General features: G+C 39.5%; 1 protein-coding gene across 8 annotated transcripts in view; it reads left to right on the top strand.

Annotated features, from left to right (window-relative positions):
• PLCB4 (phospholipase C beta 4) overlaps positions 1-25,134 on the top strand; it is a 414,289-nt gene that overhangs the window by 48,853 nt on the left and 340,302 nt on the right. The gene's annotated exons all lie outside the window — the stretch shown is intronic.

Below are 25,134 nucleotides of genomic sequence, written 5' to 3'. Positions count from 1 at the left end.
AATAAATACAAAAATAAACAAATGGGACCTAATGAAATTTAAAAGCTTTTGCACAGCCAAGGAAACCATAAACAAAATGAAAAGACAACCCTCAGAATGGGAGAAAATATTTGCAAACGAAGCAACTGACAAAGGATTAATCTCCAAAATATACAAGCAGCTCATGCAGCTCAATATCAAAAAAACAAACAACCCAATCCAAAAATGGGTGGAAGACCTAAATAGACATTTCTCCAAAGAAGATATACACATTGCCAACAAACACATGAAAGGATGCTCAACATCACTAATCATTAGAGAAATGCAAATGAAAACTACAATGAGATATCACCTCACACCGATCAGAATGGCCATCATCAAAAAATCTACAAAGACTAAATGCTGGAGAGAGTGTGGAGAAAAGGGAACTCTTTTGCACTGTTGGTGGGAATATAAATTGATAGAGCCACTATGGAGAACAGTATGGAGGTTCCTTAAAAAACTAAAAATAGAACTACCATATGACCCAGCAACCCCATTACTGGGCATATACCCTGAGGAAACCATAATTCAAAAAGAGTCATGTACCACAATGTTCATTGCAGCTCTATTTACAATAGCCAGGACATGGAAGCAACCTAAGTGTCCATCAACAGATGAATGGATAAAGAAGATGTGGCACATATTTACAATGGAATATTACTCAGCCATAAAAAGAAATGAAATTGAGTTTTTTGTAGTGAAGTGGATGGACCTTGAGACTGTCATACAGAGTGAAGTAAGTCAGGAAGAGAAAAACAAATACCGTATGCTAACACATATATATGGAATCTAAAAAAAAAAAAAAAGGGTTCTGAAGAACCTAGGACCAGCATAGGAATAAACACGCAGATGTAGAGAATGCACTTGAGGACACGGGGAGGGGGAAGGGTAAGCTGGGACCAAGTGAGAGAGTGTCATGGACACATATACACTACCAAATGTAAAATAGATAGCTAGTGGGAAGCAGCCGCATAGCACAGGGAGATCAGCTCAGTGCTTTGTGACCACCTAGAGGGGTGGGATAGGGAGGGTGGGAGGGAAATACACGAGGGAGGAGATATGGGGATATATGTATATGTATAGCTGATTCACTTTGTTCTACAGCAGAAACTAGCACACCGTTGTAAAGCAACTATACTCCAATAAAGATGTTAAAAAAAAAGAATCAGAGGAGAAATGAATCTTTAAAAATGTATTTATCTTTATGAAAAAGGGTTTAGGTAAGTTTTGGAGCCCTGTTGAAACACTGTCCTACTCTATTGGTTGTCTCAGCCTAATTGATAACTGTCACTTCTTCCAGCATAAATGTTGTACCTTTTAAATATTATAAACTTCATTGTAAAGTCCTTTCTTTTATAAACAGCATATCTGGGCCAGGCCTGGAACACATTCACAGACTGCAATTCCTGGGCATGTGCATCGCTTTTAAAGACTGGAGCTAAAAAGCGTCGCGTTTACTTTTGGCATGGGGATTCCTTGTAGAGTATGCAAATTTCCCCCAAGGAAAACTGAATTTGCATGCAAAAGTTCTCACTGTAATTATAACAATTTCCTCTTTTTTTTAAATCAGCTTCTCAGCATGCTAAGTATAAGGTTTTCTCCTTCCCAGGAAGACACGTCTTGCTGCAGACACTGGCTGCTGAAAAGCCTCATGCCAGCTCCCTAAAGTAGCTAAAATGAGACATCATAAGGTTTGAAATGCACAGTGTGGGGGACAGAGAGTCTTGGTCCCCTGTGCCTTGAACATCATATATATGTGTGCATGCAAGGTGCCGTCTGATCGTTTGTAGTTGGAAGAATAAATTAATGGAATCATTAAAGGGGAAAAAAAGGTTTGGTCATCAAGTTTTCCTTTTCCTGAGGGCTGTGCTTACATAGTTTAAATTGTAATAAAAATTAAAATGCCTGAAATGTTTGCGAGTTGGAATTCTCTGCTGCTCTAGCTCATGGGCGCCTCCCAGAATGCTCCCTCAGATAGCGATACAAAACCCTGGCAGCCCTCCAGGAGAACATTCTTTGAGGACATCACTGGCAATTGGGAAAGGGAACTTCACGTTCTGGCTGTGCAGAGTGCAGGCAGGGTGTGTAGCCTCCATTCTAAGGTTGCTTGTTGTCGTCCGTGTAAAGTGTATAATTTTATTATTTTCTTCAGATATGCCCTAGGTGGGACATCATTATAAACAGCTGTATCTTGGTCAGGAAAGTCAGGGAATTGGTGTATTGGGCAAAATCACATATTACTAGAGACACTTTAATTACCTTTGTGGATAATTTGCTTTCTAATAGCCAAAATTGTTAAAATATTAAATTTTATTTGTTTTCTAATAACCCAAGTTGTGAAATTGCTAAATAATCTAACACACCAGACTGCTAAAGTACTACCAAAATAATTAAACTTTCATTTGATTTTGAATAAATTTGTGTCCCTTGGTCATTATCAATATGGTATTAATGTAGAATTCTAGTCGTTGGGGGTCCCTGTTAATAGAATGCCAGACAGATGGAGTGGGGGGATTTAGCAGCATTGCATCGTGTGGCCTGTGGCAGGTGACTAGGGGGAGGGCTGGAATCAAGCTCACAACGTGACTTTTGCTCAGGATGTGATGTCTTCCTTACCTGGAGGGCTTAGTCCTGTTGCAGGCTCAGATTTCTGATGATCTGGGCTTGACCGAGGACCGTGCTTCATAAAATGTTCAGATGGGTAGTGCAGATGCTGGGGGCAGAGAAGGGAACAGGGGATAACCGGATTGTTGAGTTTTGAGCTAAGCAGTGACCGACTTGTGTAGCATTTGAAGGTGAAGTTAGAAAATGAAAGAAACAGTACAGCTGGAGGGTCAGAGGTGAGGGTGCGTATTGACCGTGTCAGGGAGGGTAATGATCACTTAGTCTGAGCTCACTGCACTACGAGGAGGCGGTAAATACTAAAACTGAAGCTGGCTGCAGACTCTCAGCCTTCCCCTTTCTCCCTCTACTATTCAGCGAGGAAATGAACGAGTGATGGCTTTCAGGCAAGCTGAGCCAGGGGGGGAGGAAGAGTATCAAGTTCTGTTTGTGCATCACAGAGGAGCAACTTAGAGCAGTGGCTGGTAGAGATTTTCACAGGCCTGGGTGGCACAGGCCTTCTCCTGATGTCAGCCGGAATCCTCACTGTGTGTTTCGGCTGCCTGCTTCCCCAGTTAAAGGCCGCTTTCTGGAACCATTTTGTGGCACTTGGGGAGAATGAACATAGTTTCCTGAGATGCCCGAGTAATGACATTTCTTCCTGTCCAAGCACGCTGCTGTGAAAGGACTGGATTCCTTCTGATGGCCTTGATTGACCTCACATTCAAGGGCCGGTTACCTGGAGAAGGTGAGCTGTGACACCAGCCTTTGGTTGCTGATGTTTGGCCACAAATCCACCCCGATTGACTGTGAACTTCACACAATACTGGCCTCACTGGCCTCTCCCTTACTCTCATACTTGCTGAGGCATTCCTTCTGCAAATAGTATCCTATGTGGACCTTATTTCATTTGAAGAAAGGTGAAGGACTTTATGTATTTTTCTGCTCTAGTTTCTTGTTTATTTTGAGTAGTGAACCTTATTCTAAATGTTAGTTCCTATGCAGAGGCAATGAGTCTATGGAATACTTTAAAATTTCCATAAATCTTATTTTATGCATTTTTTAAATCTTCAGGTAATAAATCAAAACCACAACAGTGCCTGATGGTTCTCAAAGAAATCGAAGTGTGAACATTCTTGTAAAAAATTAGGTAAATTGGTATTTCCAGGCATAATACATATACAATTCCCCCCAAATTACAACTTATTTAATAATAAAAACACCTTCATACCCTAGTGCTATATGAATAATAGAATTTCAAAACTTACAGTATAGTTAATATGTAACTGTAGTGTAATTAACATGAATTTATTCAGTTATTTGAATTATTGGCTGTACTCTCCTTCATCCTAGGTAATACTTGCAGACACATGTTGCTGTTCTGCATTGATAAAATTTACCCTGAATTATGTATTTTAGTTATAATTTTAAGCTTTAAATCTGGTCTTTTTCTGATTTAGAGTATGTTTTCTTTACTAACTATTAAATACGACTTGTAAAGTAATGTAACAGGAGTTTGGAACTCCTATTAACAATAACCAATATCATTTTTGTGCATTTCCAATCCCCCATGTGGACCATGCATATTTATAGTTAAAAATGTGACTATATATACAATTTTGTATCCTTCCTCACTCAAAATTACAAAATTAGCATTTCCAATGTTGTGCTCCACTTGTGTGTGTGTTTTTGTAGGGCTTCAAATCTTTTATGAAAGAGAATTAAAAATTGTGAATATATCAGTGCCCAATTCCCCTCAGTCCACTCTGTTTCTCTCACTTCTTAGAAGTAACTCCTCTCCTTAGGGTGCTATTTTTCTTTTCCATTTATATCTTTATACTCTTGACTCATGTACATATGTGGGTATGTATGGGATGTGTGTATACACATACAGACATGTTATACATATACACATACAAGTACACATATGCGTTATACAGATACATATACACACATGTATACACATACATACACACATACATATACATAGTGTGTATATGTATAATTATATATGTGTGTATATATGCACACATACAGTACTGTTGTATATTCTAGAAATTTACACGTCTGGACGTGTTTTGGCTGCTCAGTTCCACTCTGTTATTTTTGTTTCATCTATCCTAGAGCCAGTGTCACGTTGCTAAGAAGAGGGTGAGGCACAAAAGGCACCCAGGTCACAGGATTTATGGGGACATTTACCCTTAGGCTCTACCTCACTTGCCTCACTCTATCTCATCCCTCACTATAGTTTCATAGTAACTGGGTATTTGGTAGGTTAAAATCTTGCCTATTCTTGGTCCCTTTACTTATCGAATGAATTTAAAGAAACAGCTTGTCCAGTTCCATGAAAAATCTGAAAGGAATTTTTGACTTGAATCACGTGGAATATAATGGTTCTGTGGGTGTAAACTTGTCACCGTACTTCTGTACCCTGGCCCCTTGCTCCCGTCTACCCTCCTCTCCTGTTGTTCCCACTGTGCCCCAGCCACACCAGTCTTGGTACTGTTGTTCAGACTTTCATACCTCATTCCGCCTCAGGGCCCTTGCACTTGCTGTTCCCCCTGCCGAGGGCACTCCCTGGATCTTTGTATGACTACCTCTTCTTCTCATTCATGTTTCCTGCTCAAATGTCACCTCCCCAGAGACCTCCATGGCCACCCTGTCTAAAATATCCCTTTTTGATCACTCTCTTTCCTCTTACTCTGCCCTATTTTCTTCATATATTTTTCATTATCTGAAATTACATAATATTGCTTATTAGTTATTTTTTTGTTTACCATGGATTTCTTCCACTAGAATATCAGGTCCTTGGAAACAGGGCTTTGTCTAAAGTCTTGATTCTCATCATATACCAAAATTTCTAGTAGCATATTAAAAAAGCAAAAGGAAAAAGGTCAATTTAATATTCATAATGCTTTTTTAACCCAGTATATCTAAAATATATTTCTGCATGTAATCAGTATAAAAATTATCAATGAGATATTTTACATTCTCTTTGTTTTTTTGGGTTAAGACGTAATTTACACATAAGCACATCTCAGATTGGGCTGGCCACATTTCCAGTGCTCACTGGCCGCATGTGGCTGGTGGCTACCATGTGGAATAGTGGAGGGTAGAACAGTGCCTGACACACAGGAAGAAATCAATAAATATTTGCTGAATGGGTGAACAAGTGAATGAATGAATGAATTTAACTTTAGTGTGTGTAAGTAATGAAAACCTGAGTCAAATTAAAAGTAAAATCAAGTTTCCATAAAGAGTGATTTATTGTTAAAGGAAAGCACATGTCCCTTACTGAAACACTATTGCGGTACCCAAACAATTTCAGTTGTGTCACCCGCTAAGCATCATACTAGGCACTGGGATCCTGAGGTGAATAAGACAAGGTCCTTAAGATGTCTGATGTCTGGTGAGTTGGTAAGAACTTGATTCTCTTGGCGCTCTTGTAGGTTGTGTGTGTGGATGAAACAGCTAAGTGTATCATGGATTACATTTCCCCACTCTAACTTTTATTAATATTTAAAAACTTAGATTCAGACTTTATAGTTGCAGACATAATTGTGGATCATCCAGCCACTTTTTATTGAACACATTTCAGGGTACTTAGCATTATGGTAAGGTGCTCAGGGAGTGTGTCTTTGCCCTTGCACTGTTTCAACATGTATTTCTCTAGGCTGGATTCTTAACTCACCTGAACTGACCTCTAAGCATGATTCTTAAGTATTTCAGCTATATTTTGGGCACATTGAGATTCTAAATGTGTATCTAGTATGGTCTTTCCTTCGTTTTCAGCTTATAATTGGCAAGTTCCCATAGGAAAAAATCATTATTGGTGCTATAAAAGCACTCCTTATCTGTCACATTTGGGAAATGAAAGTTTTGTAAAGGTCAAAAGAAAGTGTGCCCCCAATTATGATGATGACTTGTACATCACGGAGAGTTTAATAGCTTGGAACCTATCTTAGTCTCCCTGACAGAGTAAAAAGGAGAGAAAAAAAAAAAAACAAACCTATTCACTCAATAGCTCTTTTACTGTATAGTTTTAAGAAGGAAGAAAAAGAGCTTATTTAAATGCTTTTATCAACATCTATCTCTATACATTCCCTGTGATTTGGAACTATTTAAAGTATGTAAGCCCACAAGTTTATTAATTCACCTTTATTAATTTGTCAAGGTTAATGTCTGCATAATGAGTTGAAGATAAAGATTCGCTAGCATCCATCTGTTAGTGTTTACTCACTGTAGTAAGTTTTATAGCTCTTCTTGTCATGTTTCCAAAGGAGATTTCTTTGCCATGGAACCAATTTTTAAAACTCAAACCATGCTGCTGCCTTAGGCAATGTAAGAATTCTGTTCCTTAATCTTTCAGCACATGACAGCCTGTTAGGGAGATCAGATGATGTACCTCTAAGAAGTCCAGGGTGTGTTTGCAGACACTGTTGAGAGTGGGGTGATGCCGGATGGGCAGACACATGACCTGGCGGCTCCTCTTCCCTTCAGCAATGTACTTTGGAAGTCTGTCTGCCGCTGGTATCTGTGCTAATTATTCTTGCCCCGGCCGCAGAGCTGTGGGCACTGCCCCAAGAAGGATGCCCTCCATGCTCTCCTTTTGTGAAGGCTGACGTGCACGATGGATGCAAGCGAGCAGACCTACTGTGTGCAGCCTCTGTTATCGATCGATAATGCAGAGCTTAGATTAAAAAGGGAGGCCTTAGGAGGGATTCAAGACCCCCTTTGAACATCTTGTTTCAATCCCATTTCATCTGAACTCCCTTAACACGCTCCTTGTCTAAGCTATTCCTTTCTCTCTCTCAGCATCCACTTGCCATCTGCCTTTCTGTCCCTCCTCAAAGCCAGTAATTGCCAGGGGCTCCCCATTCCAGTTCCCAAATCTCTCTCACCTCCATCCTCTTGGCTCCATTTTCAGAGTCAGTGTTATTTCTCACCTGCAGAGTGTCATTTGATCCCTTACTGGTTCCCCCCATTCTCCTGCCCTCCCCCATTCTCCTGCCCTCCCTCATCCCAAGCTCACCTCACTCACCCTTCTCCTGGGGACGGATCCCACAGCTCTCTGCTGACGTCTTCCGTGGTTTCCCATTGCCTGGGAATAAAGTCCTCACTGAGAGCCAGGCTCCTGCGAGGGGGGATACCTCCACCCCTCCTCGCCTTGTCTGCCTCCCCCAAACCCTAAGCAGAAGGAGCACCCCCCGCACCTGGGCCCCCCACCTGTGCAGCCCCTGTCTCTCTCTCTCTCTCTCTCTCCCTGAAAGTCCTCGAAGCTTTTCTCTTTGTGGTGATTCATCCACTCATCATCCGAGACCCTGCCTGTCAGTTTCCAGAAGGCAGCGTGGCATCAGCCTACCTTTTTGTCCCCGCTCCCTGCGAAGCATCCACCGAGCGCTTGGCATTCTTTTAACTAGTGAACAAAGCTTCTTCAGCTTCCATACTCCCTGGCTTGGACCTTTGCATCCATTTCCCCCCTTCCTCCGTAAATGCGCTTCGCTGTTTGTTTGTTTTTGCTTAGTAACCACCACCCGCAATTATCAGATTCTCTCCCGGCTTCTGGCTTCTCCACAGGGCTCTGGGCTGCTCTCATGCGTCCCTCCACCTGCTCCCTGGTTTTTGGCCTAGTTTCTCATCATTTCCGTGAACGGTTCCTGCTGGTTCTGTTCCCTTTAGCTTTAATCGTGCCCGTCATGATGCCTGTTTCCAAAGGCCGGGCAGCTACTATCTGGTGGAAGTGTAGGAAGTGGTTTGTTTATAATTTCCTAGGACAAGTCGGCTGGTGTTGAACACACTGTTACAGAGTCTGCTGCTAGAATGTTCTGAAATTCTTTCTGGAGAGTTGTTTTCCTGTGAAAAGCAAAGATGTCGTCAGTGGAAACAGCACTTTAATGCAGAGTTTTGAATGAAATGTGTCCAAAACAGGCAGCTCTGACCAATGAGGTTAAAGGACATCAGTCTTAGAAAAGCCATGTTTGTAATGATGCTAATTATTTCAGTTTTTTCCAGTTACTTATATTAAGTTGATCATATTTAAGGTTTATTCCTGACACAGAATTTATGTCTGTTAGGTCTAAAACTTGACAAGAATAGTTACAAAATATTACAGTTTTCAACTTTAATTATTACTGGCAGCATTCCTGTCCACTTTGTTTTCCTCAGGGCTATCGTATAGAAATGTTACTTATTTAAATATTTCATTTTGGGGCCAGTGTTTGCCCTTGAAGGTAAAATTAAACATGAAATATTTTCTTGAATCTCCCAGATTCGCAGACTAACCAGATTAATCTCTAGTGGTAATTTTTCATGTATACTAATAGGAATAGACACAAAGGAACATTATTTTTATTAAAAAATTTTTTTCTAGTTGTAAAAATGGTGCTTATTGTAGATAAATTCAAAAATTCAAGAAAACATAAAAATGAAGATCACCATTATTCTACCACTCGCAAAAAAACAATCACTATAACTCTTAATGTTATATGTCCCATATAACATCTATTCTATTTTTTATAAAATTAGGATTATATTGGACATACGATTTTTATCCTGTTTTCTCTTAACATTGCATTGTGATTACTTCCTACATAATTTTGTATTAAACATAGCTGTAATGGTTGTATACTTTTAAATCACGAAGGACTATAGCATTTCAGGAATATTCTATTACTGGATAGTTAGGTATTTTTGTTCCATTGCTTTAAAATCATTTCTATTCCTCTTCAAGATGTAGATACTTACAAATTGGCATATTATAGTATATAGTGTATTTCTTTAAAAAAAAACCCATAAGATTAATTAGGTGTGTACTCTTGATTTAAATGTGTAGTATTTCAGGAATTAGAAATAAGGAGATTAATTTTGAGTAATGTTATATCATGCAGGCATTTAAAAACCAGATGCGTTTAAGGAAAGGCCCAGTTTTGCTTGCTTTAATGTTGGCCCAGGTTTGGAGACTAAAGCATTTACAGACCATTAACTGTAATAGTTCACTCTTGAGACCACTTGTCATAATGAGCTGTCAATTGTTGTGCATCTAAGTGTAGTTAAAGGGACCGTTGGGCTTGCACTTTAAAAGCCAGCATTTATAAATGTGCAGGAATTGAATTATAAATGTGGTGGTTCAAGTGAGGCTCTACTGCATCATGCCCGTCTGGATGCATTGTCTGGTCTCTGGAAGATTTTGTGTTCATTTAAAAATAAGAAACAGTGAAAATATTGTGCACTTGAGCATGTGGCTACATGATTTTTATGTTCCTTATGATATATTTTGGGAAAAAAATTTTAATCAAGAGTTATGAATCAGTATTTCTTTATTAGGCATGCGATGAATTAGTTTCAGCTGATAGTTTGGAGTGAGAAAGATGGAAATTGGAAATATTTAAATGTACTTTTTCTTTATAGGTGACTCAATAAAGCTATAGTCTCTAATAATGTATATTCTGTGTTACCTGTTTTATCATTTGTTTCTGAACAATGTTTGCCTTTTCAAAATCTGTGCACTTTAAAAGTAGCTACTCCACTTTTAAAAGTTAGTATGGCATAACTGGATTACATTTCACATTTTTTTCATGGTTAAGATGCCCTTTGCTTTGAGTGTACAAATTCTAAATGATCACACAGTTAAGAAACTCTTGAAAAAAAAATTTTTTTTTCTTTTGACATTTCAACTGTTTAATTTTATCCTGTTTTGAAAGGTCAATATTTGGTACGTGAAAAGTTCCCCTTGAAATTTGTTTCTTTCTTTTACTTTTTTTAACACAAAAGTAGTACCTCCTTGTTAGAATAAAACAATATAGGTGAGTAAAAAGCAAAGATTTTATTCAACTCCACTCTCTGTCTTCATTAGAAGTGACCATCATTAGCAGTTTGGTGAGTTTTCTTCCAGACTTTTCGTCTAAGTTTTTACCAAGCTAGGTCGGTAGATAGATGATGATACACAGATGATATGCAGATTTTCCTATGTAAATTACCCAGTTCTTTCAAATAGTTTACATAAAGTGATCTAATAGGAGTCTACGATCTACGTTATGTGTTGATATCATACAGATTAGAATAGAGGTCAGCATACTTTTACTGAAAAAAGCCAGAAGGTATTTTTGACTATGGGCTCCACACTTTTTATTGTGACTCTTCAGTGTTGTAGCACAAAATAGCCACAGACAATACCTAAATGAATGGGTGTGGTGGCTGTGTCCTAACAAAACTGTATTCATGAACACCAAAAGTTGGATTTCATATAATTATCATGTGTCATGAAATATTATCCTTTTGATTTTGTTCAACCATTTGAAAGTGTAGAAACCAAACTTAGCTCATGGGCTCTATAAAAGCAGATGGATGGCAGGCCAGATTGGTCCATGGGCTGTACTTTGCCAACCTTTGGTCTAGAGTAAAAAAAAAGATAAATTCATTTACAAAATTAAATCATACTTTTTTTTCAGAGTTAAATATCACAGTGAGATTAATAAAGGCAAATAAACAAAGAAAACACTTCTTTTATAGAATACTCACCTGACACTTTACAGATAGTGAATGAAAGGAAGTATTTAAGAAGCAAGCAAATCAGAGAAGAAGGGCTGAGAGCAGACTTACGTGGGGCCTCAAGTGCTGGAGGGTCAAAGGGGGTTTTGTTGTTATGACCAATTCACAAACTCCCTCAGCACTTCCCCAGGGAGAAGTATCCCCAATCCTGTTTTTGAAGCACAGCATTAGTATGAACTTCTGCTTCACATGGAAACCTGTATTTGCCTGTATCATCTTTTTATATGAACTTTGTTTTGTAGTGTTAGTTGACAAGTATCATCTTTGTAATTGACAATTTTTTTTACACACCCTGCAGTGGATTCTTAAAAGTTTATTAATTATGAAGTTTTGTATTACTTATAAGAATGTAAAATAGAAACATTGAAGGTTACCCAGGAAATATGTTACCTTTTAAGCCTCCCCAAATAGATGCTTTATAATGTTAAGGCCGTCCCATTAATTTATTTCAAGGATGCTCTCCAAATGCCTCTGATGCTCTTGATTTGATCCATTTACCAGGTGTGTCTCTTGATGGCAATTCTGCTTTCACACCAATGAGAACACTGTGATCCAGTTTTGCTGCCTTGTGGAGTAATTGCTAGTTTTAACATTGTAAAATAAAACAATAGGACACCTATTGTGATACCTGTGAAATTGTTATTTTCCACCATAATTGCAAAATACAACATGTAATTCATAAAACAACAACTTTTTATCATGAAATAAGGAACAGTTGATTAAGGATTTATACCATCTGATTTTATATGCTTGGTATGTGGTTTAATGAAAGTGTGTGGTAAAAAGTAAAAATAAATTTATTGTGTGTGTGGTTTTTTTTTTAAACCACTTGTCCCGTATTTCATTTAGTTCATCTGAAGTAGAGAATAAAATAGTGTTTCATTTTTTTCTATTGTCTAATTTGGCAATTTGAGGAATAAAGGATATTCTTACTAGATAACCAAATACAGGTGTCAAAATGCACACACATACATGCATACAAATGCACACAAGCATATATGAAAAGGGGTTATATATATATATATATATTTTTTGAAGTTCTTTGTATAAAAGTGAGAAACTATACATCAGTGTAAAGAAGAATATAAAGGTGTGTGTATTTTTACTACCCAGCCATAACCGCTATTAATAATTTTGGGAATACTACCCAGACATAACCTCTATTAATAATTTTGGGAATACCTTTCAGTATCTTGTGTCTCTCTCTATACACATATGCGCATATACTTATATTTATTTCTTTGGTCCTATTTGTTACTTGTCTACCATGTGCCTGACACAGTGTGAGGCACTGTGGGCACAGAGGTGAACAGAACAATCCCCTCTTTTCCTGAAGTTCACTTTGTTCTAGTTGGGGGAGATAGGCCATAACCAACAGGTTACTGTGTATCTGGTGATGGTGTGTGATGTGAAGAACATTAAGAACAGGAAGAGGGACAAAGAAGGTCTAGGTTGTGTGTGTATGTGTAAGGGTTAGAGTAAACATGGTAAAGGTTATACTACCCATGCACTTTTGTAACTTGCATTTTGAAATTAAAAATACAGCATGAACATTTTCTGTGTCAGTAGACATACTTCTAAATAAGCATTATTCTGAATGGCATACTCTACTGATATGAATGAATGAGTTTTATTTAACTGGTTGCCCAATATTATACAACAGTTTTTTCTTTTTTAAAGATTTGCTTTTTATGAGCAAGGCTATAAGAAATATTATTTCCTGAAGATAAGCTTTTTTGCACACTCTTAGGATAAATTCCTAATAGCAGAATTATTGGGTCAAAGAATAATCTTTTGTTAAGACTTTGGTTATGTGCCCAGTATGATTAAAAATATTATATGGCTACTTCGTAATTCGTTTTCCTTTCCTCTTCACTCTTCCCTCCACATTTTCAAAGTTTCAAATCCAAGCAAAGGATTTAAAGAACTTAAAGAACTTGGTACTGTGATAACATACTACTTTAGTGGTGAATTTTTTTTGTTTCTGAAATCAGATTCGTATTGTGGGTGGGAAGGCTAGTGCACTTATAATTGCATCATTGCACAAGCTAACAAAGTCCTATTTGTTGCTTACAAAGTTGGTATGAAACAAAGAGAAAAAAAAATGTTAAGCACAACAAGCCAGCAGCTTTGGAAATGCAAGAGGGTCAGTGCAAGTTTCAACATGTCATTTCATTTGCGTTTTTTTTTTAAGGTCTGATGAAATTCTAAGAATATTGAACTGCATTACAAAAGAAGCATTCAGTCTTGGGAGAAGACCATTTTATGTTTTTTCAACTAGCCTTAGGATAGTTTTTTTATCACAATAAAATAAAATTTATTATTTTAGATGAAAATTTCTAATTTACCGTCACCTTCCACTGGTTTTCTTTCAGGTGACCATCTATGTAATACTAATGCTAACAATATTGGCGTACACCTACATAGCATCTACTCTGTGCCAAATACTGGATTACCTCATTTTAAAGCTAGATAGAGGGATTCTTTTCTTTTCTTTTCTTTTTTTGTATTAATTTTATTGGAGTACAGTTGATTCATAATGTTGTTAGTTGCAGGTGTACAACATAGTGATTCAGTTATACATATACATATATTCATTCTTTTTCAGATTCTTTTCCCATATAGGTTATTATAGAATATTGAGTCATTCCCTGTGCTATACAGTAGGTCCTTGTTGGTTATCTATCTTATATATAGTGGAGTGTGTGTGTGTTAATCCCAAGCTCCTAATTTATCCCTCCCCGCCATGTTTCCCCTTTGGTAACTGTAAATTTGTTTTAGAAATCTATGAGTCTGTTTCTGTTTTGTAAATAAGTTCATTTATATCATTTTTTATATTAGATTTCACATATGAGTGATGTCATATGATATTTTTCAGGGGGATTATTTTGCACAAGAGAAAGTGGAAACTTTAACACCAAGGTACTAGAGGGTTAGCAGCTCTAAACCCCGTTGTTTTTGGCTCATTTTGACATTCTCTGTGTATTGTATTTTTAATATAAAATTAGTGACAAGCTTGGAAACAGATTGAGAAGTTTCTCATACCAGAGTTGCTGCTCAAAATGAAAAAAATGCAGCCAGGGGTGTAAGTCAGTCAGAGCCCTGCTTCATTGTCTTTGGGGATTGAGGCTTCTAGTGAGGTGAGGAGGTTTGAACTTTCACTGATCCTTGGGACTTGTTAATGTCATACCTCGTTAGAGCACTTACAGGCCAACCCTATTTAGGCAGTTACCGCAAAACCACAGAGAGTGAGTCCTAGACTTGCGATTACAGAGGGAAAATGCGCATCTTTTTGAAGACTGCAGCTACCTAGCACCTGCCTCAAATCAACAATAAATCTCTAACCATCTGTATGACAATGCAGTGGATTTGGTGGGAGATACATGCATACTTCAGAATGTCTGCTTGCATCCTCCTTTTTTGAATTTAAAAGATAAATTACTTTAATTGATGTGTCGTCTAGCCAGTTTCTAGCACATAAATCACTTTCAAAGTAGAAAGCAGTTTCAGCCACAGAAAATAGATGGTATTTTCACTGCAAGTGTTTCCCCTTAAAGTCGTTGAAAGAGTCCTTTAGCAGATGTTTTCTGTGTTTGGATTGTTTTCCTGGGAAACCCATGAATGATGTTTGCACGTGACAGCACAGTTCCCTAGGTCAGGAGCAAACTTATCTGATCTCATGTGTTGGAGACTGGACATCTTCTGTGTTGACTTTGCACAGTGGCAGCTATTTGGAAAGAAATCGTCTTTTTCTTAGTGGGATAAACTGAAGTTGTGGTCATGTCAGCAAGAAATTAACATCAAGCACAAGCAAAGCAAACTAGTTTCTCTGTATTAACATAGAACATTATATTCATTATGCCCATCAAAATATAGGAGGGCTAATTGAGACTGAAAAAATAAAGTCAACCCTCCTCTAAGGGTTTCCTGGCAAGGCAGCTCATCCCCTCTAAGCCTCTTGCCTTTCCTTCACTGTGGGCCTCTGGGCTGGCACATAACAGAATCTCGTGAAATTACATTAAATTAGAGAACACTCAGGTGGTATTAATAGCATGTCTTGACATTTTTTCATGGCTCAAGGAGCAATAACTGATTATCTACTGTAAGCCAGATCTGCTTTGTGCTGGAGCAGTTCTTTCTATCTGTCTGTTAATCTTTCTATCCATCTGTTGACCGATCATTTGATGTATCAACCAATCAACTAAATGATCTGTTGATCTTCTTTCCTTCCTGCCCGCCTGCCCTCCCTCCCTCCCTTCCTGACCTCTCTTCTTCCAAGCTAAAATCTAAACAAAGCTAGAATCAGGCAGTCTCCCAGCAGTTGAGCTCCGAATTCTAATCTTACCTTGGGTCCTGACTGATAAGATAACACCTGCTCTCTGTGACCTGAAACTTCCTCACCTATTGAATGAAGGGCTGAGATCAGTGCCTTCCAGTGCAGTTGGCAGTTTCGGGCATTTGTAGCTTCTGGATCTGCCTCTGTTTTGGTCCCAGCTTTACCACTTCCTGTCTGTGTGACCTTGGTCAATTTATTTAATCTTACTGTGCCTCAGTTTCCTCATCTGTGAAATTAGGATCCTAATTTTACTTACCAGCTGTTTGGAAGATCAAATGAGGTGATCTGTGTAAATTGCTTAGAACAGTGTGTGGTGCATATTAAATGCTCAACAAACATTAACCTTGTTATCATTACTACCATTATCTCTCTTGTTTGTGTACCATAGATGCTCGACCTCCTTTCCTGTCTCCCAGTTTTCTTCTCCTGTCCATCTTCACAAAGCTCATCGTCTAGTATTGAGACAAGTGTAATTACCTGGCAAAAACAGAGGAAGAAGATGACCTGTAATTGGGTATTAGAGGATGAGAAGGGGTTTGCCAGGGAGAGAAGACAGCGGGCCATCGTGGGCAGAGGGAACTGTGTTAGGAGGTGGGAAAGAACTCAGCAGGCTTGGTGTATAGCACTTAGTTGTGGCTGGCGTGGAGGATGCTTGTGGGGTGATGGAGGGAAATGTGATCCTGCATCAACATACAGAGGGACACACAGTCCCACCAGAGACACTGGCTCTCCACCACAGTGATTCTCCTCCGTTGGGGTGGGGCACCCGTGATTCCCCAAGGGGTGGGGTCTGAATCTTGGAGAGGCCGTGAGAAACTCATGTATGCATTATGAACCCCTCACCATTTTCCCCCTGGGGATACATGCTTCTCTTTTTCTTCACATTGATGTAATATAATCTCAGGGCTCACTTATCCATTGGCCAAACTTTGGGGGATAACGAGCCCCAGTTTTTACGCTACTGATTTAATAGCTAAGCAGCTCAGCATAGCACAGAGAGCCCCACGTTGGGTATTGTGAGGCTTCAGGCCTGGATTTGCTTCTAACCAGTGGTGGGACCTTAAAAGCCACTTTCCTTCTCTAGGTCATTTTTCTTTATCTGTGGGATAAGAGAAGTGGTTTGGGGGTTCTTATGCACCCCTTTGGCAGTTCGGTGAAGCCTCTAGGAACCCCTTCTCTAAATAACTTGTTAAATGCATCAAATAAAATACACAGAACTACAAAGGAAACCATTACATTGAAATAAAGATATAAAAATAGTAAATACATCTGTGGCATGATAATATATGTACATCTTATTAACACATTAAGTGGCATAATAGCTACTGAAATTTTGAATTATTGATGAACACAAATGATATTTTGTAATATCTGAAATAATTCTAATGTGTTAAAAAAATATCTGGAATTTATATTGAAAACCAAGTCATAGGTGTTGTTAATACCAGTGTGGTTTGTGATTTATATTTATAATTAGAGGAAATGCCATACTTCAGTTAGAGTTGAGTGAAAATAATCATGTAATTATTTTTCCCATCCCAGTTTATGGAGCCTCGGGTTATATCTGTGGACCTGTTGGGTGGTCCATGGAACTCAGGTTAGTGATCCTTGGACTAGATGACTTCTAGGATATTTCCTTTGCTGATTCTTTGGCTATCAAATGATGTGATAATCTGCATAATACTCAATTTCCAAATAAGTGAAAAATGTTAAAATTCCCATATAATTGGTAAAGCTCACGTCATTGGTTATGAGAAAAACCAAAGTGCTCAGGGGGTACAGGGGGAACTTTTATCTATGGTATTTTACCGGTGTCTGGTCCAAGAGTGCTAGTAGCCATTGTTCAAGGCCCACGGTAACAACAACTACAGAGGTGTTGGTTGCGCAGTTGATCTCATTTATAATAGTTAGGTTCCATAAAGTCTTCATGAACGTTGACTTAGTGAATACTGATCCATTGCTCTTAGTGGACTTGTGGGGATAGGTTCCCGTGAGCCTCTGGTCACATTTTGATCAGCTGATCAATATATAACCTTGTTTAAAAAAAAAATCTTACTTAATATGTATTGTTGATTCATTGACATTGAATTCATGGCCTGCAGCACTAAAACTCATGCCTGAATGAAGCTTGTCTAACACGTGTATTTTCTCGGTAAGGCACATCACAGCCTTCTTGAGCTTAGGAGCACTAGACAGCACTTCAGCACGATGCTCGGGGGCCTTTTAAAGAGTGAAATCATCAACAAAAAGCAGAAAATTTCGAAAACTATGGCACTAAATAGACTGTAGAAAGAACACTTGTTTACGGTATGAGAGCTGAATCAAGAAGGTAGAGCAGAGCCTTGTTTGACCTCAGCTGGAATCGTGTGCATCAGTGGGTCAAATTTTTTGCCTCTCTGCACATGTCCACTAAGGACCACCAACGTGCTGCCTGTATTGATTTTGCAATTACACATAAATTTTGGCGAGTAGGTGAATTTGCAATATTGGGAATTGACCATATATGTAATATTTCTCTCTGGACCTGAGGTCTAGTTGTAACACTGCCACTCTTTGTGTCTGACCTTGGTTTAGTGGTTTCACTACTCTGGATCTCTGTTTTTTTATTCATAAAACAGGGATGTTGGGATAGATCAGTAGTAGTAGTAGTAGAATTTTTTTTTTTAATAGTAGAACTAACTTTATTCACGTGAAAGCCCAAGGTATAAAGCAGTAGTCAGCTCCTTGCCTCCTCCATATCTCTTGTCCTCCACCATTTTTACCAAGAACATGTGGAAAACTATTGGGCTAGATTTCCAAGGCCATTTTTCCATTGGGTTATATTTTATTCATTTGACAAATACTGAGCTTGGCACAATTCTACGTGCTGTTCTTGCACCAAATTCACTAAAAATTGATTAGAACTATTTGAAAATGGCCTGCAAATACTTCTTATTTGTAATTCTTATTAAATAGGTTTTCTGCTAGTTCTACATCTTCTGACCTCTCCTAATAATGAATGGCAGAAGTTAATCTTTCAAATTTGCTGTTGTTTCAAACTCATCAGATTCATTTAGGAGCTCTGTTCAGTCTTCACTCACCCTGGTATGGGCATCCTTCCTCTGTGAGATTAGAATCAGAAATGCCCTCCTCATTGGTCATATCTGAAGGTAGGTCATTTGGCAAACAGGGCCCCCACCCACAAGATAAACCCATTCCAGGGGACACCCAGTATCTTCCTGGGCATCCCTGCCACTTTGGGGGTTGTGTTTACTGCTCTATTAGAAGGTTGTCATGATGGAGATGCCTTTCCCCTCTGGAGCATGCATTTTCATAATTCCTGTGTGCCAAAATAGTAAAATAATGTAACAGTATGCATTAAAACAATCTTGAAGTGACCTTCTACTAGTTTAAAGCACATTATAATTTTTACATATGGCAATTTATGTGTGATTTTTCTTAGTCTTCAATGAAAACTAAGTTTTGTACCTAGATTGTACCTAGTTCTTCAGAAGAGATTGATTCCTCTAAGAGGAAAATTGGGAAGAAGGGAGTTGACAGTAGATTTGGATCAGTTTGTTTTAGTCCAGTGAGTGTATTATAAAAATGAAATCTTCAAATTCACCTGAAGGCTAGTACTTAATCTTTAGTGAGGGAATCTTTCATCATTGGTATTTCTGTCCTTTAGGGAAAAAAATAGGATTTTCCTCTGAAATGCCTTTTTCATTATGAAATGATGAGACTGAATGATTTCTATTTCTGTACTGGGAGCTGGCTTAAGGAAGGCACAAAGGTGTGGTAGCTTCAGTTTTAATTTGGTATGGATCATTTCATGTCTACAATCATTGTTTTTTAATAAATCTGTTGATGTTCAGAAGGTCTGGGCAAAAAAGACGTGGTCTACAAGGAAACCCTGTTCCAACTGTGGAAGACTGATACCTTGGTGACCCCAGTGAACTCTGCCTCCCATCACTCAGGCCCTTGTATATTCCCCTCCTCATTGACTTTAGACTTGACCTCACAACTTGCTTTGGTCAATGGGACATTAGCAAGCATGATACAAGCAGAGGCTTGGTAAGCACTGGCACATTAGGGCTTGTCCTCTGGGAATGCTCCTTCTTGGAAGCCTGCCTTGGTGCTATAGAAAAGCTTAGGCTAGACTCTTAACTGATCGGCCATGTGGAGAGAGAGAGACTGAAGGATGAGAGGCCATCTTGAATGTTCCAGCCCCAGTCAAGCTTCTGACTGAATGCAGCCTATGGAGTGACCTCAGCTATACCACGTGGAATAGAACTGCTCAGCACAGCCCAGCCAACCCAGTGAATTGTAAGAAATAATCAATTATTGCTGTTTTAAGTCACTAAGTTTTGCAGTGGTTAGTTACATAGCAATAGATAATGGAAATTATGCCCTACTTCAAAAAAGTGTGTGCAAAGGGACATTATTCTGCAAACATACCTTGTCCATTTGGTTTGTAGAAAACTGCATTTCATAATGCTGTGATGCTGTGATGTCTTTAGAAGTACAGTGAGCAAGGGTAGGCATGCATGTGCATGTATGTGTGTGTATGTACGTGTGTGTGTGTGTGTGCATGTGTGTGTGAGTTAGATATTGTGGGATCCTTTCTTCTACCATTGCAGCTGAGTGTTATGCATGCAATATTTTATTTCCACGAAGGGTATACCTGAGGAAGGTACCCTGAAAAGTAATTGCTCTTTTATTCATTCAGGTTGTGGAAGATACTGAAAAGTATAAAGAAAAGAGCCATCACCCAGAATCCCACCACCCAGAGGCTAACTTTGGGAAGTTTTCATATTGTAACAACAGTTAACATAACAAAAAACTTTACTTGATTCTTCTTTGAAAGTCTATTGTATAAAGTAGGTCCACTGAGAGAGTGGACTCTCTGATATCCTTATAAAAGTGGTTATAAATGTGCACACAAATCTGCAGGTTCGCGTGTTGGATTTATAGTTTGTTATGTCCCCTCACTCCACTTCATTCTCCATACTGCTGTCAGACTGCTTTTCCTAAAAGGCAGATTTCTGACTTTGTTCTGCCTATGCAGTAGGTCCACACTGCCTCTAGGACGGTGGGTCTCAATTAGGGGTGATTTTGCTTCTGGGGAACATCTGGCAATGTCTGGAGACATTACTGACTGTATTGGGGGTGTTAGGTGTTGCTATTATCTAGTGAGTAGAGGCCAGGGATGCTGCTAAACATCCCACAATCACAGGACAGGCCCCCACAATAAGGAATTATCCAGCCCAAAATGTCAGTAGTGTGGCCACTGGCTCTAGGGTAAGGCCAAAACAGTTGTGCCCTTTCTGACTTCACCACTGACCTCTGACCTTTTATCTCTTGTGCATTTTCCATATGCAGTACTAAATAGATTTATGCTTTCGTATCTTCTCACCTTGTGACTCTTTCCCGCAGTCTGGAAAACCCTTTCCCCAGAGGTAATTTGTTCTTCGTGTATTTTAACACTATGCCTCTGCTCACTTCCATTTTTCTAACTACGCTGAGTTGCAGTTACTTTTTTTTTTTTTTAATTTAATTAATTAATTAATTAACTTATGGCTGTGTTTGGTCTTTGTTTCTGTGCGAGGGCTTTCTCTAGTTGCAGCGAGCGGGGGCCACTCTTCATCGCCGTGCGCGGGCCTCATCGCGGCCTCTCTTGTTGCGGAGCACAGGCTCCAGACGCGCAGGCTCAGTAATTGTGGCGCACGGGCTTAGTTGCTCCGCGGCATGTGGGATCTTCCCAGACCAGGGCTCGAACCCATGTCCCCTGCATTGGCAGGCAGATTCTCAACAACTGCGCCACCAGGGAAGCCCCTGCAGTTACTTTTTGAAATCTGTTTTCCCTTCAAGCTGTGAATTCAAGGTGAGCTAGGACCAAACCACATGTCTAGTAAACATTTGGGTGAATGAATGAATGTTTGAATAAAACCAGTGAAAAAGAGGGTGGAGCTGCACATGTTGAGAACAGTACGTGGCTCACCCTCAGCAAGTTTTCTTTGCCAGCGGGTGTGACTCCTTCCTGCAAAGGCACTGTGGTCACCAGTTCCCACTGCACATGATTTCAATGTCACTGCACTTCCCTGTGGGTCTTCCTCAGGCTTCTTTGCCCCATAAGCCCCATAACAGGCATCAGTATCTGATTTCAGGTGGCTTGAGGGAGTAGGGAGGTAACCTCAGGCATGTGAGGAGTGGGGAGATGAAGCTTTGTGCCCCAGATGCCCACCTGTAAGAACCAGGGCAGGGAAGGTTTTGGAGAAGTGAAGGATTGATTCAAGCCCCTGTCTTTTGCCTTAAGTTACATCAACATTAACTCAGCATGATGTAGACCAGTTGTTCTCAAACTTGTATGCCTGTCACTGTCACCTGTATAGCTTCAAAAAATACTGTCATTGGTTGTCCAGCCCCCCAGAGATGTTGATATAATTGGTTTTTGGTATATCCTAGGCTTCAGAATTTCTGAAAGTTTTCTAGGTAAATCTATTATCTTTGAGAATCACTGATGTAGACAATTAGGTAGATTATAGCTCTTCATGCTAATATTTCCAAAGTAATTTAATATTTTTCTTTTTGGTAATTTAATATTTCTTAACAATTTTATAATTTTTGTATAAACAATAAATTAGTATTTATAACTTTGTTTAAATTTATAATTGCTGTAAGATAATTTAATATCTAACTTTTTAGTAATTGACATTGTGTAACTTCATTTTCTTCTTTCCTCTTCCCTCTTGAAACTCCTCCTTTCCTCCTTTACCTTGAAACTCAGATGAAATATCATAGAGAAGCAGCTGACCATTCTTCGTGTTGGAGGAAATTGGAAGGAAACCATTTTTTAGATAGTCTGCCCACAAAGATGCAAAATTAGAACTTTCCTTTTGGTTTGTATCCTCCCTTTTCTATTTCCCATACCCACATACTCTGAATTCTTTGTGCCTAAGAGAAAAACTAGGAAGACCCCTCCATCGTCCTAATAGTCCTTCTAAGAGGCTTACTGTACTCTCAGGTTCTGCATTTTATTACAGATGGTGCATTTGTTATGAATATGCTGGGTAAGAAAAAGAAGTGAAAGAGCCTTTTTTTTTTTTCAAGTTGGGTTATTTTTTGTTACTGAGTTATTTGAGTTCCTTATATATTTTATTTTTAAAAATTTTATTTATTTCATTTATTTATTTTTGGCTGCGTTGGGTCTTCGTTGCTGCTCCTGGGCTTTCTCTAATTGTGGTGAGCGGGGGCTACCCTTCGTTCTGGTGTGCAGGTTTCTCATTGCAGTGGCTTCTCTTGTTGCGGAGCACGGGCTCTAGGCACATGGGCTTCATTAGTTGTGGCACGTGGGCTCAGTAGTTGTGGCTCACTGGCTCTAGAGTGCAGGCTCAGTAGTTGCAGTGCACAGGCTTAGTTGCTCTGCGGCATGTGGGCTCTTCCTGGACCAGGGCTCAAACCTGTGTCCCTGCATTGGCAGGCGGATTCTTAACCACTGCACCAGCAGGGAAGTCCTGAAAGAGCCTTTGAATGCTGTCTTATCATCTTCCTCCCTCCATGTCCTCCTCTGCTCCCTTCTACCCTGCTTCCAGGCATTTTGTTTGCTTGTCATATGTTTCCAGATATTAGTGAGACAAGGTCTTGATCACCTGTCAGAACGGTGTTGCTCATGACCAGTGGTTGGACTGATTTTTGCCATTATCTTAAATATGAGAGCTAGAAACAACATTCATTCCATGGCACTGCATGCCCAGCACTGCATTTTTGTTTTTGTTTTTTCCCTTAATATTCAGTTTATGGAATTTGGGATCCAATGCCTTCTGCCACTAAGTAGGTAAGCACTGCTCTAGGGTGGCCACTCTGGGTAGAGGCAATAGCTTTCAAGAGAAGAATAGAATCATTCTGAGCTGCAGAATTTTAGGTCACTATATTCTGTTTCATTTCAAGACGGAACGTTAGAGTAGGAAGAGTTGGTTGAGATAGATAGTGTAACCCTATTATGCCTTTTTTTTTTCCATTTAATAAAACTAAAGCTGAGGGCCCTTCTTTAATTCACCAGTTGATCACTGTTTATGGAAGGCCCCTAGGTCCCCCTCTTCGAGGTGCTACTGGGTGTGGGGAATGAGGAAGTGAAATGATTTGCTCAGTGAGACAAAGTTTTGGCAGAATCACAACTACAAAGCCGGTCTCCATTTTCTTGAGTTGCTTACTTTATAAAAAATTTCCAGTCTTGACTTTTTATAGGTTTTTCCTATAATGGAGTCAGACGGTGGTCAATAGATGTTTATACAAGATTTATAAGTTTAAGAATAATTGACTATACGTATGCTGTCAAAGCTAGGAAATTTGACTTAAATTAATATCTAATGGCCATTTGGTTGATAGGTTCAGTTCTTAATTTCTAAAAGTTATTTTCTTATGTATGTATAACTGAATAACTTTGCTGTACATCAGAAACTAACACATTGTAAATCAACGATACCTCAATAAAATAGATATTAAAAAAAAATTTTTATGGTAATAAAAAAGTGCTTTTTGCTTTTTCTGAATTACCTAAGTTTAAGAAAACACACCAAAGAGTGGAATTTTGTGTCAGTCCACTGTTGGGCTGTATGATTTATGTCCCTTTTACTGCTCAAAATTTTTAGCAAACTTTAAAGCTGGATGAGAAACTTAAAGGTCCTCTTATCTGAGTTCATTGGACAGATGAGGAAATCAAGGCCTGGGGAGGTTATTTGTTAAGGTTCACAGAGCAAGTTCAAGACCAAGTCGGAGACTTAGAAGTCACATTGTTTGACTTCAAGTTCAGTACATTTTTCCTTGGGCGCAGAGTAACCACAGGCAGGGCCAGTACCACACATGCACACGTGCCCACACTCTCACACATTCTTCATAAGTCTGTTTTCAGAGGCATGGGTTGTGGATTATCTTCTCCCAAAGCTGGCCCGAGATCAGGATTGGGGTGCAAATAGCTTACTTGTCAGACGGTCCCAGGAAGCCCCAGTAGGGGAGTGGGGATGTGAGATAAGGAAGGAAATGCAGCCAGTATAGGGTGTGTGGACCCCAGGTTGATCCCACTGGGGGCAGCGGAGTGCTGTCTGCAGAGCACTGTCTTTTGGACGTGGTGTAGAATAGGCTTCACAGTAGTCTTCTGCAGGGGTGAGGAGCTGGGCTATTTGTTGGAGGTCTTACTTGTAGGCACTTGATGAAAAGCCCACCATCAGAGTCTCGGGTCCTAGAGTAAGGCCTTGTCGGTGTGTGTGGGAGCTGAGTGCCGAGGGGCTGTGGAGGGGTCACTTCTGCAGGCTCACAGGGAAATGGAAATGGGTGTAAGTGGAGGTTCCTACACACAGTGCGATTCCGACAAACGTCCCGTGTTGGCTCTTTTCTGTTCTTACCATCTGCGCGCCTAGTGCCCTAGTAGGGGGTAGATGGGGCTGAGAAGTAGGTACTGCCTGTGATACCATCAGTGTTGGATAGTCTCTGTTTGCCCCTCCAGATCCGCACTCCACCGTCTGCATGTGCTCATGTCTGCAGATGGAACGTTAGATGCTGCGTTGCTGGGCTTCCTTGCCCTCAGGCATCTGGACGGATTCAGGCAGTGGGAGGCTATAGCAGAAGATTGGATGGAGGAGGAACATGAGGTCAGC

This window comes from Balaenoptera acutorostrata, chromosome 15 (assembly GCF_949987535.1).
Source record: "Balaenoptera acutorostrata chromosome 15, mBalAcu1.1, whole genome shotgun sequence".
NCBI classification, from domain to species: Eukaryota; Metazoa; Chordata; class Mammalia; order Artiodactyla; family Balaenopteridae; genus Balaenoptera; species Balaenoptera acutorostrata.
Note: the sequence above shows the minus strand (reverse complement) of the source record. Positions and strands in the feature narration are given on the sequence as shown.